Source organism: Leucopleurus acutus (genome assembly GCF_964270905.1).
Source record: "Leucopleurus acutus genome assembly, chromosome: 20".
NCBI lineage: Eukaryota > Metazoa > Chordata > Mammalia > Artiodactyla > Delphinidae > Leucopleurus > Leucopleurus acutus.
Window position 1 is genome coordinate 22,444,798 of NC_139162.1, and position 12,546 is coordinate 22,457,343.

The following is a 12,546-nucleotide window of genomic DNA, read 5'->3' on the forward strand; positions in this document are numbered from 1 at the left end:
ATGGATTAATAAACCTTATTTTAAAATTGAAAGACTTCAGCCAAAAGATTCACCTTCAGTGACAAATGCCATTTCTTTACATTTTTTTTCATACTGATTATCTCTAAGAGACAAAAATAGATTTCCTTGGTTTCAGCCAACTTAAAAAAATAAATGTTAAGAAAAAGAAATTAAAGCACAAAAAGAAAACAAAAAGTTCTGTATTCTCAAATATGTTCACTACCATTAGCTTAATACTGAAAATTGCCTACAAATCAAAACTATTTAAAAATCATAATATAAAGCATGATACATCCAAACTTTGGAATATCATGTAGGCATCAAAAGTGGTTTTATGAAAAAGAATAGTAGTACTTCAGTGGAAGATTATGTCTTCATGTTAGGTGAGAAAAAAATCAGGATATTCATTTTAAAATGTGAAAATTTCTAAAAGAAAGTACATAACAACTATTGATATGATTTCATCCAAGTTGTAGAGCATAGGTAGTGTTATCTGCTACTTTAAATTTTTTGAAGTCACAAATTGTCAGTAATAAGAATAGAATTCATTGTCAGAAAAACACTCATGGTTTTTAAATTGCTACATGAAAAGAAATTAGTGAAAAAACAGATTATTTATTCATGTATTTTAATATATTCAAGGGAATTAGTTTGCTTTAGTAATATATCTAAACTAGTCTGGCTCTGGGATTTTAAAGAACGAAGTGAACAGCTCCAAAATTACTATATATACATATATATATATTTTAGTAAAGATCTTATTTTAGACATGAACCTTGGCTAAGAAGAATATAACAGGTCTCATCCTAATTCCCTGTAAATTATACTTAATTAATGCACTGATCTTAGTATTATCTCTTAGAACTGAATCATTTTCATAAAAAACCACATCAGTTCAATATAAATTTTCAAAGACATGGAAGTACTAATATAACAATGCAGGATATTTCAGAACAAAATCACCTTGATTCCTTGGGATTTAACTCGTAGGTAGTATTTCTTTGTTCCTGTGACATATTTTTATTTCAATATTGCCAGAAAAAATCATAGGAACTTGGCTTGATGTTAATGCTAGTCTAGGAATAAAAAGAAAAAATACTCTTAAAATATTTTTTGGAGGGAGCAGATATTATTCAGTTTGTACAAAACCCCAAATTTTATCGCAAGACAAGTTATATCAGCAAATGATAAAACACAAAAGAACTCCTGTGATAATAATGCATCAGGATGGTATATCCCAATTTAGAAATCTTGATATTTCTAGTCTCCCTGGTCTAGTTCTTCCAACTTTCCCTTATTTCAGGAAGACCTGATATTCCATGCAGTATTAGCTTTCATCTCACACCTCCACCATATGTATTCTTTGTCATGAATGCACAACCATCCTTGAAGTGGAGGTAATAAAGTTTACTTGATATTCTTCTCTTTTGTTAATTTAGGTGATTTCTACTGTCCATAATTATAAATAGCATCATAATAAATAGTGACCCATGCTGATATTTTTATAATGTAACCCTAAATCAACCAGTTGTAAAAATGCAAATTAATCACAGAAAAACATTGACGTTTTCAATTCAATACTATCAAATCAATTGGACCTAGCCTTCCTTTAGTTTCATTTTTCTTGAATTCTGTACTCAAAATATTTTCAACATCTTGAAATCCCAACCCCTTCCTTCCAAATACCTACATATTTCTCTTGTTTCCCACCTACTCTTTCTTGTGCCTAAATTGCCCTTAACTTTATTGTCCAGCTACTAAAAATTCTTCTCATTGTCTCAGAAACTCAATATTGCCTTTTGTTTGAAGCCTTTCCTAAGTACCCCACTTAGGATTAAACTCTTTTCTTTCTTCCACAGAATTTTACATACCTATACATTAGCATTTACCATATCCCATTGTTGTTACATGTCTGTGAGAACCAGTTAAAATCAGGCCTAGTAGGCTTCCCTGGTGGCGCAGTGGTTGGGTGTCTGCCTGCCAATGCAGGGGACGCGGGTTCGTGCCCCGGTCTGGGAGGATCCCACATGCCGCGGAGCAGCTGGGCCCGTGAGCCATGGCCGCTGAGCCTGCGCGTCCGGACCCTGTGCTCCGCAACAGGCGAGGCCACAACAGTGAGAGGCCCGGGTACCGCAAAAAAAAAAAAAAAAATCAGGCATAGTCACTACAAGCTTGGCTGGGAGTGACCTGGACTTTGGTGTTCCTCAGCTCACAGTAGAGTTTCCTTGGCAACTCTAGAGTTAAGATAAATGTATTTTTATTTCCATTACTCTAGGAGGTGGGTCAAGAAAAGACCTTGCTGTGGTTTATGTCAGGGTGATTTTCCTATGTTTTCCTCTAAGAGTTTTAAACAAATGGGACCTAATTAAACTTCAAAGCTTTTGCACAGCAAAGGAAACCTTAAACAAGATGAAAAGACAACCCTCAGAATGGGAGAAAATATTTGCAAATGAAACAACAGACAAAGGATTAATCTCCAAAATATACAAACAGCTCACAGAGCTCAATATCAAAAAAACAAACAATTCAATTAAAAAATGGATGGGAGACCTAAATAGACATTTCATTGAAGAAGACATACAGATGGCCAAGAGGAACATGAAAATATGTTCAACATCACTAATCATTAGAGAAATGCAAATCAAAACTACAATGAGATATCACCTCACACCAGTCAGAATGGCCATTATCAAAAAATCTATAAACGATAAATGCTGGAAAGGATGTGGTGAAAAAGGAACCCTCCTGCACCATTGGTGGGAATGTAAATTGATACAACCACTATGGAGAACAGTATGTAGGTTCCTTAAAAAACTAAAAATAGAACTACCATATGACCCAGCAATCCCACTACTGGGCATATACCCTGAGAAAACCATAATTCAAAAAGAGTCATGTACCACAATGTTCATTGTAGCTCTATTTACAATAGCCAGGACATGGAAGCAACCTAAGTGTCCATCAACAGATGAATGGATAAAGAAGATGTGGCACATATATACAGTGGAATATTACTCAGCCATAAAAAGAAATGAAATTGAGTTATTTGTAGTATGACAAATACTAGAGTCTGTCTGTATGTATGACAGACCTAGAGTCTGTCATACAGAGTGAAGTAAGTCAGAAAGAGGAAAACAAATACCGTATGCTAACACATATATATGGAATCTAAAAAAGAAAGAACCTAGGGGCAGGACAGGAACAAAGACACAGACGTAGAGAAGGGACTTGAGGACACGGGGAGGGGGAAGGGTAAGCTGTGACGAAGTGAGAGAGTGGCATGGACATATGTACATTACCAAATGTAGAATAGATAGCTAGTAGGAAGCAGCCGCACAGCATAGGGAGATTAGCTCGGTGCTTTGTGGACGCCTAGAGTGGTGGGATAGGGAGGGTGGGAGGGAGACTCAAGAGGGAAAAGATATGGGGATATATGTATATGTATAGCTGATTCACTTTGTTATAAAGCAGAAACTAACACACCATTGTAAAGCAATTATACTCCGATAACAATGTTAATAAACAATCCCATGGGATACTGAAAAGATAGGTAGTTTATTATTTTTCATGAAGGTTAAGGCATATTTCGCTGGGGAAAAAAAACAACAACCCAGTCCTAAAAGGAGCAGAATCATAGTCCCAGAGATCACATACAAATGATGCTATAATAAAACCAGACCCATTTCATGTCAAGATTTTTTTTAAAAGTTCTTGATTTAAGATAAGTAGAATTTAGAGTGAAATCAGTAGGAGTACACAAGGAAAGCTATCATGATCCTTGGAACTCCTCTAAATTCAAAACAAAAAAAATGAGAAAATGGAATTGAAAAATGAGAAAATGGATCAAAACTTTAGAAGCATTATGCAGTACGTGATCCTTCAGGCAGAGGAATGTCCAAGTGGGATGACAGGAATCTCTGTTAACAATGGTCTCTAATGTTGGAGTGTCTGCAATTATCCAATTTCTAGCCTTTGAGTCTTATTTATAGAAGAATGTGAATTAGAAGAATGTGAATCATTCTTAGGATAGTGCCAAAGACCCCAGGAAGTTTTATTTCTCTTTTTTTTTGTTTTTCCGGTACGTGGGCCTCTCACTGCCGCGGCCTCTCCCATTGCGGAGCACAGGCTCCGGACGCGCAGGCTCAGCGGCCATGGCTCACGGGCCCAGCCGCTCCGCGGCATGTGGGATCTTCCCGGACCGGGACACGAACCCGCGTCCCCTGCATCGGCAGGCGGACTCTCAACCACCGCACCACCAGGGAAGCCCTCTCATTTTTTGTAATAACCACATTTTGAGAAAAGTATTCTTCCAATTGTCTGTCTGAGGCATCAATCTGTGGGGATTCTAATTGAATCCAGCATCTTTCTGGTTTATAATATCATAGGACATAGATAACCCAATCTAACTTGAGCAGGCCTACTCATCATTTCAGATTCAGAGAATTCATACAAAAGGGCCAGCATATTAAAAGAAGTATGCTTATCTTTCTCTCTTTTTATTACTGACTACCATCATTTCCTTAAGAGAAGAAGAACATCAATACCATAGCACACATATTTATGTAGCAAATATTTATCATGAATCTTCTGGGTTGGTGGTTCCCACATTTCCACCCATATAAGATTAACTTCGGAATTTTGATAAAATGCATAGGTATAATCTCTAATATTCTAAGTCAAGTTTGTGTGGACTATGGTCCTACATTTTATTGAAAGAAAAACCTGGTGACTCTGATACTGGTGACCCATAGACTGCACTTAGAAAAACACTGTTAAACATTAGACATTATTTAGCCATTGTAAAAATAAGATGTGTTATGCATATATATTCTGTTCTCAAGGAGCACACCAGGGAAGGAAGGAGAGCGCCAGCAGATAAAAAGAAGCATAGGAGGAACTATAAGATGAAGGCATATGACCAGAGAAGGGAAAGGTAACAAAATACTGAGTGCCTTTTATCTTTCATGCACTCTGCAGGGCATTATATATATATATACATTATAGAATTTAAGGGGAAAATCTCCAATTTGCATATAAGGAAACAGGTTGAATTAACTTAATAAATCAGTCAGGGGACCCATAAAAAGTAACAGAATAAAAATCTTATCCCATGTCAGTCTTTCCAAAAAAAAAAAAAAAAGAAAAAATCAATGGTTTTACACTGATAGCATAGCAGACTGAAAAATGTGTGCATGAATAATTATAATGCAAAGGAGACAAAGGCACTCCATAATATAGGCACAACATTCTTCACAGGTTGGAAAATAGCACAGTGACAAGCCCAGAGTAGACATTTAATCAAAGTCGCTTACTTCCTGTTTGTTTGGAGAGGTTAATTAAGGGCTCATTCAAGGACACCAGTGGATATGGAATATTTGACTTGTAGCTAGTATTTTCATGTTGACACATGAGAGTAACAACTAGGTACATTTAAAAAAAGTTAAAGTCCTAAAACTCTTAGATAGTAGCCAGCTATTGTTTTTTATGATCAAATGAGTCCCTGAAAGTGTTAGTAACTTGTTAAAAGTCACAATAAATTAGTTTTGCTAGCAAAACTTTTCATGATAAGGTATTTTTTAATATCTCCCCTTTTTCTGCTGTTACTTCCCAAAACACAACCTAAGATCCTTCCATGCCAAATGTAATAATGGATATTGTGTTGTGCCAGCAATTCAGATCTTCCCTTTAGTACCAAGGCTCTCCCTCAGTGGCAGCTGGGACTGTAGGCAGCTGAAAACTCTCAACTGGTCTTTTTTGAGGAATTGTCCTCAGCCAAAGAGAACGTCCTCACCCAAGACGATGCCCCCTCCCACCCATGCAGTCTACATCCTCTGACTGGTAAGTGTCAAGGTCTAACCGCCTTACATTAAAACAATTCTGAAGGGCCAACCCATCACCAGAGCCCCCCAAGTGACTGTCTAAGCATTTTTTGCAACTCAGTCACAATCTATTTCCTCCTTCTAAGCAACCCTACTGCCTTCATTCCCTTAGAGGTGTTGATCTCGAGGACACTCCTAATGTGTAAGTCTGGGCCTATTATCCTAGGAACCTGACTTAAGACATCAAATTATTAGATCTTCCCTTCAGGTGCTTTAATTTTCTGCATATTTATACTGAAATGCTACCTTTCGGGGCATTTTTCTTCTATGGACAGCCCAATGCCATTGTCAGCTTAAACTGCACATTAATTAGGATACCAGTGGGAGATTGATGACATCTTAAAGTTCTTATAATTTCAGGAGGGATTGTTAAAGGGAATATTTTAAAAGGAGAAGATAGAATATATAGAAGACACCAGGGATATTCCTTCCTGAGCCATGGGACAGAGTGATGCCCTGCTTGACTCCATTGAGATGAGGAAAATGAAAGAATATAGGAGAAAAACCAATAGAGAGAAGGGCTGGGGCTGTTAGCTGAAGGAAACATTTGGTTCAAATGTACCTTGCTGGGAAGGATCTGGGAAAATAAATACATCAAGGATGAGAGTAAGGGGATGAGTGGCTCTAGATGAGAAAATGGAAGAGAAAATAATGTCCAGGTACAATGGGTGTCTTGCTTAAGGCCATAAAGTTAGTAAGTAGTGCCGACACTATAGAACCACCCATAAGAATGCCTGTGCCATCATTTTATATAATAAATAAGTATATTCCATTTTATTATCATGTTATATTTCTGTGTTTATATCTGAGGAACATTTTGAGCTTCCTAAGATGAGGCGTTAACTGTTACTCATTTCAGAATTTCTAACACCTAGTACAGTGTTGCAGGAAGTATAGAGCAACTTCCTTTTTCCTTGCGTACTCTTTGCTTAATATCCTCTTCATTCTTTGATTTGCCTTTGCTAAAAAACAGTTAACCTTCCTCGCTTCTAAAAATTATGCATTATAGTTTCCTGGGAATGTACAAGGAGGTGTTAAAGAGAATGGGACATTCTCTTTCTGCTGTCCAGAAAGTTACAGCAGCTGACAAACCTTGGAGATGAATGGGGTGATGGCTATCATAGCCATAATGCCACTATATATATTCAGAAAAATCAATAAAATGTATTAAGTGACTGAGTGAGTGAAGGAAGTTAATGACACAACTAGGACAAAATATGAGTTTCTTCATATTTAGCTCCACTATTTCTTGCCAACACATGATAAGCCCTCTTTAAAGGAATGATAAACATATGAATGAACTACTAAAATCCTCAAGAGCAGACAGATATATTACAAAATAATGTATTAAAGTCATGTTAAAAGAAGAAAAACACATATTCTGCATCTCTTTGGAAATAAGGAGGTTACCAAAATATATCGTCAGAGAGAATTCAGCTTTGATGAAAGAAATTCAAATGCACAAATCACTGATCTTAATTAACCACTGTTGGTTCCATGGCATCAGGTTGAAATTAATGTAGGCGAGTTCATCAAGCACAAGAGAAATGCAAGGTATGAAGGTCTTCTCCTTTTAAGCTAGAAAGAGAAAGGGAAATTTAGGCCTATCAGGCAAGAGGCTCTGCCAGGTTTCAGAGGCCAAAGAAACAGGCCCCAGATGGAATCCTGTGGACTTCTGCCATCTCCTTGGCTGGGCTGAATTTCTGCCATTTGCCTGCATCTGTCAGTGCAAAAGGCAAAATCTCTCCCCTCCCACCCACCTACTTCTACCTCCACCACCCACCCCGGCCTTTTCAAAATACATTTTATTTTATTGTCTCATTACTTTTTGGAGACAAGCTCTGGAACTCCTCTCTCCACCAAAAGCAGCCCACTTCCTGCTGTACAAGAATTTACTTTTCTGCCTGGAACAGGTGTTATTGTTTAAAAATATCAAACAAAACTCCTTTAGCTACTATAAAAAGCATAGCTTTAGAAGCTTTATATAATTTTCAGAGCAAATGGCATTAAGAAATTTGCTCTTGCACCTGCCTACTCTGCAGATTTGCATAAATGTCCGTTGCTGTACAAATGTAGCATGGCGTTTGGTTCTATTTAATGCAAAAAAAAAAGAAAGAGACTCTGTCCATCTCTAAAGCATCTTGCAGAAGAATCACAGACATTCACTTTGCTTAAGCACATGAAAAAATGAGGGGAGGTTTCAGAATTTTCACACTAAAAGAAATTTTTAAAAACACAAAATATTAGAATATGACAGGCTAAGGCTATGCATATATTTTTGTCTATAAGATTTAAGTATCTACTTGAATACATTACATTCTAAACATTAGGCATTGGCTTGTGAGAGAATTTCCTTCATAACATAAAGCTAACAAGCCTAGTTTGGAGTCAGTAATGTGAACAAATGATCTTAAATTCTAGTACCATTTGTGGTGATATGGTCCAACAAATTGGCAAGGATCTAGAGTTTTCAAAATATAAAATATTTTAAAAGAATAATAAAGGGGGAAATAACACATAGGGGAATTCAAACTGAGTTAGAATGCTGCTCTAAATGCATATTTTTCTTTATATCTTGCTTCAAATGTAAATCTTTTCATACATGTTGCATTGAGCAAAGTAGTAGGTCTCTCAAACTTGTTTTATCCACTAAGTGCTGTTGTGTGTACTTTTTAATGATTTGCTATCCTGTATATTGTTCTACCTCTATAGTCTTACTTCATACTCTCATAATTACTTGCCAAAATTAATACAATAACTACTGCAATACTCTAGTTATTGGTATCACAGCATTTAATTTCAGTACCAACAAAATTACCTTCCATACTTCAATTTGTAGAGTTATCTTGGAAAATAAATAGGAAAATGTAATTATCCTGTTAAAACAATATCACTTCCTCCCATGACCCATAATAAGATTTCCAAGCTCCATATGTGAGTTTTTTACTTCATTTATGAACTCTTTTCCTATTGGTCCTTTACCTGCTTTTTTAAAATCACTACTGACATTTTAGACCAAATTTTTTTAATTTTTAGATGTATTTTTTATTGAGGTAACATTATATAAGTTTCAAGTATACAACATTTATTTCTACTTCTGTATACCCACAGCAAGCCCACCACCAAAAATGTAGTTTCCATCCCTCACTGTACATTTGATCCCTTTTAACCATTTTGACTTCTTCCCCCCACCGCCCACACTGTGCCCCTTCCCCTCTGGTAACCACTACTCTGCTCTCTGTATTTACATGTCTGGTTTTGTTTGCTTTGCTCATTTATTTTATTTTTTTGTTTGTTTGCTTGGTCTTTATTCCACATATGAGTGAAATCATATGATATGTATTTCTCTGTCTTATTTCACTTAGCATAATACACTCAAGTCCATCCATGTTGTTGCAAATTGGGCTGAATAATTTTTAGTGTTGGATGTGGAACCTGTTTTGTGCATTGTAGGGTGTTTCGCAGCATTCCTGGCCTCTACTCACTAGATTCTCATAGCATCACCCCACAAGTCATGGCAGTTAAAAATGGCTCCAGGCATTGCCAAATGTCCCATGGTCACAAAATTTTCTCTCATTAAAAACCATTGATCTTAACATGGGTTTCATGGAACCCGTGTATATCCTCACATCCAAATCCATTTACTCATGAATTTAGTATCCACTTAACACATGCCTACTCATCCATCACGATCTAACTCAAGTGCCATTGCTCACGTGAAATCTTCTTTGATCCTTCTAACAATTAATTCTTTGTGCCACTTTAGACATAACCCTATTTCATCACATATTACCCTGTATTTAAACAATTTTTATTTCTGTCTTCCCCATAAATCTCTGAATTTATCAAATGTAGAACTTGTTTTTTTATACAGATCTTTGATTATGCTATTACCTAGTAAAAAGACTGCCACATGAAAGAGAGGAACTCATTTAATATGTTTGAAAGAGTGATTGAATGATCAAACAAACGTTAAGATGATGAATAGTTGTTTGTGTGCCACACACTAGCATATAGTAGATAATTAATATATGTTTAGAGAAGGGATGAGTGAAATAGTCAATGTAATGGCACTCAAAATGGTGGGAGTCTATATAACACTATGCCACTCCAGCAACAAATCCCGTTATAGCTTCCTGGATATTCATTTCAAATTATGAAAGCTCTCAGAATATTATCCCTTACGTGTAAGCTAAGTTGTTCATGTAAAAATTATCCTTATTTCATTTTGGATGTGCTGAATTAAACAGACTCCTGTTCCATCTTATCTATGCTGTAACCTTTACTAGACTAGAAGATGAATCTTAAATGGCCCTGGATAGTCTGTGATCCATGCAGAATAATTGCAGTCCACTTACTTTTCTTTCTTATTTTTATCCTTTCCTCACAGGGCCACTCTCTTATCCTCCAATTCTTTGTGTGGTTTAGCATGAGCTAATGACTGCACATTTATGCCTATGAGAGTTTATAGTCTGAATAATAGCAGGAATGTCTTTTGACAATTTGCATTGTGCATCTTGTTATAAAAATAAGAGAAGGGGAATAAGTTAATGGACTGTTTGTGAACTCTTTTCTCTTCTCTGACATCATGTGAGTCAGAGGAAGACAGGTCAAGATTGATGAGCAGATTCTTAAATCGTTTATAAATTGATGAAACTCAAAGAAAGGATACGGCTCTGTCTTTATCCCTTATTGTTACATTCTAATTTTTTTGACAGGCCTTAAAATAAGCTCTTTTCCTTCCACATGGTATCAATAAAGCAGACACAAAAACTCTTCCTTGGTGATTTCAGTACACCCAAACTTTTCTCTGTTGATTTGAATGGAATGCATTTAAAAAGTGAGAAGGAATTCTGCAATGATTTGATCACCCAGCAGATATAAGGTAGAATAGATCAGTAGATATTGGATCAGGAAGTGAGGATGAATGAAAGTACACTTCAGGTGGAAATCTCTGTATAAATGTGTGTGTGTGTGTGTGTGTGTGTGTGTGTAAATATAGCTATAGGTCTACATATATCTATCTATATGGAGAGAGAGTTATTATAGGAAATAACTCAAATGATATGGAGGCTAAGTCCCACAGTCTGCTGTCTGCAAGCAGGAGAAACAGGAAAGCCAAGCTGGTGGTATAATTCAGTACAAGTCCTAAAACCTGAGACTTGGGGAGCCAGTGGTTAAATCTCAGTCTGAGTCCTAAAGCCCAGGAATCAGTAGCACTGATGTCTGAGGGCAGGAGAAGATGGATGTCTCAGGTCAAACAGAGGGAGCGAATTTGCCCTTCCTCTGCCTTTTTGTTCTACTCAGGCCTTTAGTGGATGGATATTGCCCACCTGCACTGGTGAAGGCCATCCTCTTTATACAGTCTACTGATTCAATGTTAGCCTCTTCCAGAGACACTCACAGACACACCCTGAAAAAATGTTTTACCAGCTATCTGGGCAACCCTTAGCCCAGCCAAAATGACACATAAAATTAATGATCACAGGTGTGTTCCAAAAACAGAGAATAAAAAATAACAACATAATGGAGAAAAGAGAAAAAAAGATTGGTGAGGCATGTAAAGAGTTACATTTTAGGCCCTCATTTCCACTGCAGTGTATGTGCTTACTGATAAATGGAATAAGAATTTATTATTATTTATTAAATAAGAATTTATAAATAAGAGTTTATTTATTGTTATAAAGATAAATAAATAAGAATAAATAAGAATTTGTTATTGTTATAAAGATCTTATTCGTGGGACTTCCCTGGTGGTCCAGTGGTAAAGAATCTGCCTTACAATGCAGGGGACACGGGTTTGATCCCTGGTCAGGGAACTAAGATCCCACATGCCACGGGGCAACTAAGCCCTCATGCCACAACTACTGAGCTTGCACGCCTCAACTAGAGAGCCTGCATGCTGCAGACTACAGAGTCCATGCGCTCTGGAACCCGTGGACCACAACTACAGAGCTCACGTGCCCTGGAGACTGCACACCACAACTAGAGAAAAGAAAAACCCACACACTACAACTAGAGAGAAGCCCATGCGCCACAACGAAGAGCCCACGTGCTGCAACTAAGACCTGACGCAGCCAAAAATAATAAATAAAATAAATCAATAAATAATAAATATTTTACAAGAAAGATCTTATTAGTAAGCATTAGCACATAATTAGCAAATATGCTAGGATATAGCTAGGTTTAGAATATCTAGACATGTTTTGAAATCCTGACCCTTTCAACAATGTCATTCTTTTCCTTGAGCTCTGGTTTCCCAGTTTTGGACACTATCTGGATACTATACATTTCTTGCAACTTATAACTGTTGATGTAATATTGAGTAATGTTTGCTTTATTTTGACAATTTAATATAGCTTTTCACTTTATTTAGAGTTCTAAAAAATAACGTTACGGGTATTTTAAGGTTATATAATTTTAAGGTTCTATATTTTAAGGTTACATATTTTACAGTTATAAGGTTTTATATACTTAAGGTCATATATATATATATATACACAACATATATATGTGTATAAAATATATACATAAAATCCTCTCTTCTGGAAAGGAGCTGAACATATGAAAAAATATTATTATCTCCCATAGTCATTTTCCATGACATTATGGTCCTTTTTCCATGAGCAATCAGCTTTTTTCCTCTTCATGCTATCACATACATATT